The 5,826-nt window shown below is 40.6% G+C and overlaps 1 pseudogene; it reads left to right on the top strand.

Moving 5' to 3' along the window:
• The first annotated feature begins 5,046 nt into the window (after nt 1–5,046).
• On the top strand, nt 5,047–5,601 carry LOC103558211 (protein cornichon homolog 1 pseudogene; annotated as a pseudogene).
• The last annotated feature ends 225 nt before the right edge of the window (nt 5,602–5,826 follow it).

Here is a 5,826-nt window from a genome sequence, read left to right on the forward strand (position 1 = left end):
TCACATGCACACACACTGTTTTACACACACTCTCACACATATATGCTATTTTAGATACACACTTGGGCATGCACCCAACTTCCCTAATAGAGTAGGCCCAGGGCAGGCCTGCAAGTCTATCCTTTTAAAATAGTATACATAATGGGTTGTACATATCCATAGACTGGGTCATACATATCCATAGACTGTAGCAGTTACAGCCTTATATAGCTGTAATGTGATTAAACAGGTGTAATGTTCACACATCATTTTATATTGTAGGTAACCCAGTCCGTGCTGTTGAAGAAGTAACTTGTAATTTGAATCTTTCTTTCAGATCCAAGAAATGTCATTTGCTAAAGGCAGTTTACAAACCATAGAAAGTAGTTAAACTGGAGTTTGTGGGTGATAATGACAGGGTTATAATAGAATCTGTAAGGCCCTGCTGAGTTAATATACCTTTTCAGAACTTATCCTACACAGTCAGAATATCACAGCTATGAACCTGGTTTGAAAAATCATCTTGAGAGAACGTCTTCAGGCCTGGTAACTCCTGTTAGGCTTTGCTGCAAGTATATAAATTCATGCTTTCTTCACAGTAAACCCTATCATAAAGTTTATAGTTCAGAGACTTCCTTTCCTAAGTCTCGGACTCAGTCCTCTGTCTACTTTATGTGATAAAATAAGCTGAAAAATCCCAGGCTAAGCAAAGTCTAGCAAGCCTCTCCATTGCACGGCTTCTTGGAGCCTTTAATATACTAATGGGTATTATGGACTTCCAAGCAGAGAATGTAGTGTGTAGCATTAACCAAACTCACTGGACTACATAGCTCTTCCTCAATGGGCTCCTTCCAACACCAGTGTGTGGTTGAACACATTTTGAGATTCAAGATTCCATACAGTTATTAATTCAACACATATGCACCCTGCTATGTGTCAGGAACCATTCAAGATATTAGGGTTACATAAATCAGCAAAGCTGTAAGGTCTTTATTCTCCTGGAGACCACATTCTATGAGGTGGGAGGCAATATTTTGTAATATTAGTAATATTTTGTAATAATAATGTTATAAATTATTATCATAATTTGTGTTATAAGGAAAAGACATAGATGACAGCAATGGAGAAATCGTTGGCGTCCACTTTAGTTTGGTGACAACGGAATTCTTCTCTGAGGATAAAACGTCACTCTATTTCTAGATCATGGATGTATTCAGATTAATATTAGGAAGTGGCCAAGTGAGTAAGATGAGCTGTTGAACATCTGTTTTCCTCTACAAATAACAACACTAAAGAAAATTGGAACAGTAATAGCTTGTAATCTATTTCATGTATCATTGTAATGCAAATACAGCATCAATAATGAAAAAGGTCTTGTATTTAGGTCTTTTTAAGGTTGTTTTGGAAAAACTCAGTTCAGTCTCCTTCTGTATAGAGAAGAACCCAGTTCTTCCCACCTGTGAATCTCTCCTGTATATCTCCTTTACTGTTCACACTGAGCACTTCACTACTGACACTTCTGGTCACCAAGTCTGTGGAGGGTTTCCCCACACCAAGGAATTCTCTGCAACACCACCTGGGAGTCCTACAATTTAGCTCAATTCTAACACTATCTATCTGGAGACAGTGTCAGATCCCACAGGCTAAGGTCTCAATGCCCCAAGACTGCTCCCACCCTCTTCAGATGCCAATCATAAGTAGTAGGTCCCCAGGTTTCCACAACTTCTGTGGGACTTGGCTACAAATTAGAGGTTCCCATGACCCTCTCCTCACGTTCAATCAGTTTGCTAGAGCAATTCACAGAACGCAGGGAAACATTTACCAGTTTATTAAAGGATATGGTAAAGGATACGGAAGAGCTGCCTGATGAAGAGGTACGTGGGGTGAGGTCTGGAAGGGTCCCGAGCACAAGAGGAGCTTCAGCCCCCGTGGAGTTGGGATGCGTCACCCTCCCAGTGTGAGTGTGTTTGCCAACCTGGAATCTCTCTGAACCCTGTACTTTTGGGGTTTTTATGGAGGCTCCATCACATAGGCATGATTGATTATTAACTCCATTTTCAGCCCTTCCCCCTTCTCAAGAGAACAGAGGATGGGGCCGAAAATTCCCACCTTAGTCATGGCTTGGTCTTTCAGGTGACCAGCCCTGACCCAGGAGCCCACCGAGAGCCACCTCATTAGAACAAAAGACATTCCTATCACCCAGGAAATGACAAGGATTTCAAGAACCCTACGTCAGGAATCAGGGGCATAGACTAATATATATTTTTCTATTATCTCCCAAACGTCTTATTTTATTTATTCTTGTTAAGACCTTTTTAAAAGTAGTTTTATGTTCATAGCAAAATTGGAGGGAAGGTACAGAGATTGCCCATATGTCTCCTGCCTTCGTACATGCACAGTCTCCCCCATTACCACAAAGTGGTACATTTGTTACAATTGATGAACCTAAGTTGACACATCGTAATCACCCAAAGTCCATAGTTTACTGTTCATTCTAGGTGTTGTACATTCCATGGGTTTGGACAAATGTATAAGAACATGTATCCATCATTATGGGATCAATACAGAGTATTTTCATTGTCCTGAAAATCCTCTGTGCTCTTTTCCCCTCCCCCTGCTAGAAGCAGGAGGGGATTTTTCTCCAGTATTTTCTGTGAGAATCTGATGGAGCTCCTGGAGGTAAATCTCACAATATTGTAGGCAACGCCCGCATGACTGGGTCCCCCTGGAGTTTTTGTCTCAGAGTTGTTCACAATGAGCTTCCAGATCAATTGCAGTTCAGGTTTTCCTACCCCGGCGCTGGTTCTCAGGGCAGTTTCTGCTTGCAAGTGTCTGCTCCAGTAAGCCACGACTCCCTGTGTTTGCCTGCCTGGGTCTCCAATCTTGGGAGCAGCAGTTTGCCCTGTATCCTCTCCTCTCCTATGGATACAAGAAAAGTCGTTGATTTTTCAGTCTGTTCAGATTTTTACTTGTTCTTAAGACAGAGTGGAAAACATCAAGCTCCTTACACGCAGAGCAGGAAACTGGAAGTCTGATTTTTTTCCTACAGGAATCTTTTACATATTATCACAGTTATTTTCAATTTTCTGCATCATCTTTATGTCTGGTTCTATGGATTGCTTCATTTCTTGATAGCAAGGGGTTTTTTTCTGTGTTTTTTTTTTTTTTTTTTGTCTTGCCTTTTTGTCTGACTTGTAATTTTTTAATTAAATGCCATACATCATGCATGGAGTTACAGGACAGACTGAAGTAAACAGTATTTATCTCCAGAAATGAACACATCTCTCTTCCGTCAGCTCATTAGTGTGTGGATTGAGCTTATCTAGTTAATCATAAAGCTTAGTATGATTAGATAGTTGCTACTGTTGTCCTCAGTGTACTAGTGACTTCAAATTTCCCCCGCAGTGAACTGTATTTCTCTGTATTTCGTGTGGAGTGTGCAGTACTGGAAGGGTTTTCTCAGTGTTCTCACTCCACCTTCACTTATCAGCAGTATCTGCGTGCCTGCCCCAACATCTTCATTACATGGGTCTCTTGCATTTCTGCACATCTTGTGAGCAGATGTACTGGCAGACTTCCTTCCAGAGTAAGTTTCTATGGATATTTGTATAGCAAACATCCTTGGAAGATTGGATAATATCTTCTTCTAGAGCAGAGAGTAGATTTTCTTACTATATAGTATAATAAAGATAATATTTCCATTGTTTGAAGTCCGTTATTAAAGATTGAGGTTCCCCAAGCTCAGGGTTCCTAATCTGTGACACAAATCTACCGTGTGTGTAGCAATCACCAAGTTGCTCCATGTAATCTCCATGAGACTTGGAGGTGAGGGGGCAAGGGAAAACAACACAAAACATGTGAAACATATCCTACTTGCTGTGTTGGGGATCATAAAGTCTGACCCAGAAGTCTCACATCTGCAGCTTCCATGAAACTGTAGCAGGTGAATGTGTCTGTTTGCAAGTAGAATAAAATCTCAGCTCCTTCACAGTTTTTTACTCTCTTGCACTTCTCCCAGAAGTAGACTACTGTTGCTTGTTAGTAGCAGCTAAATTTATTCCAACAGTTGAGGGGGCGTTTCTTTTGTCAAAATTTAGCCTCAGCATTCCTGCCCACCCTCTCCATAGACATCAAACTCTCAGTTATATTTCTGGTTCGTCTCAGGCAGAAGAGTTTCCTATTCCTCCCTTGGTGGTAGTAGATCACTGCTTGTTGTTGGTGTTTGATCCCTGGCCCAAGAGAGTTTTTTGGCCTTTCAGCCAGCTTGTGTGTGTGTGAGAGAGAAATATATATATATATATAAAATATATATATATATTTATATATGATATATATGTTAGTATATTAGAGAACTTATATCTATATCTATATTTATATCTCAATTGGAGAGATATATATATCTCAATCCCTCATTATCACTGGATCTTTAGCAATGTCCTGAGAGCCAGAAGCTTGTTTTCCCATATAGCAGAGGCAGTCTTGCTTCTACCCCTCTATAGAAGCAGTGGCTCTTTGACTATGCCTTGGGAACAAGAGAGTTTGTGCCTTCCTCCAAGGTTTAATATTTTGGCATAATAAAGAAGGGTCCTGGGAAGTGGACAGGGTTCTTTTCTTGAACCCCAGCAGCAGACAATCACCACTCCTAAGTCTCAACACCAAAAGGGGCTCTCTCTTTTCTCTTGCCCTTTGCTCAGTCTTTCAAGTGAGCACCAAAGGATGTTCACAGAAAAGAGCTTGGAACCTAGTGTAAACTTCCCTTATATCTAGGTATCCTAGATGTCACAGTTGCTACTATTGAAATTAGCCCAAACTTGGCCTTGAATAATTTATTAATTTTTTAGCTGATTTCTTCTTTCATCTGTATGGTGCCGTCTCTTCCTCCAGTGTTATTCAAAAGACTAATGTATCCATCTTCCTTTGGAACTCCATTTTCTTGGTTGTCTTGTGACCTCTTCTCTCTGATGGATTCACAATAAGTTATGATTTTTGTGCATTATTCAGATTCATCTCTTTTTTCACACCGGGGCTCATTGCGCACCTGGGCTTGTGCTCAAACGTGCTGGGAGAATGGGCCCAGTGGTGGCTGAAGCTGCAGTTGTGGCTGTGGCCAGGGGAACTGAGTGGTATTACCCAGAGGTCCCCACATGGCCCTTCTCCTCTAGCTCTGGTGCTGCTTCCTGCTCCTCCTCCCCAGTCTTGGCTTTCAAGTTCAAGGCCTTTTGTTAGAAGCTGATGCTGATGTTTACTCCTGTGCTCATCTTCTTCAGCATCTGGCAGATTTGATGACCTGAAGATTGATTACAAGAATCCTAAAGACCAGTGTAATACCTTATATCTTCTTTTATTTTCAGAGTACCTCACCCATGCTTTCTTCTGTGTCATGTCTGTTTGTGCAGCCGAGGGCTGATGATGGGTTTCAATATTCCCTTCTTTGCACACCATACTTGTAGGTATGTGAGTAGACCAGTGAAGAGCAGATCAGCACTCTATGACCCTACAAACATCATCAGTGCAGGTATTCAAGCATATCGTCAGAAAGAGGGGTGGTGCAAATTAGATTTTTATTTTCTAGCCTTTTTTTACTACCTATATGGTGTGATCTATGTTGTGGTGAGCTCTTAGAACAATACACAGAAGATTGATCCAGTTAAGTTCATGCAAAAAGCTACCAAATGAAGGAATTCTATCCAGCAAGATCCTGTTTCTATGAATAGCCTGTGGAATCTGGTGAATTACTTAAAAAAATGACATTTTAAAAATATTTCCAGAATTTTTGCTTGTGGAAAGACTTTTCATATGTTATACTCAGGTAAAGAATTTAAATGGAATTATGCATAAATTAATATA

Source organism: Equus przewalskii, chromosome 29 (genome assembly GCF_037783145.1).
Source record: "Equus przewalskii isolate Varuska chromosome 29, EquPr2, whole genome shotgun sequence".
NCBI classification, from domain to species: Eukaryota; Metazoa; Chordata; class Mammalia; order Perissodactyla; family Equidae; genus Equus; species Equus przewalskii.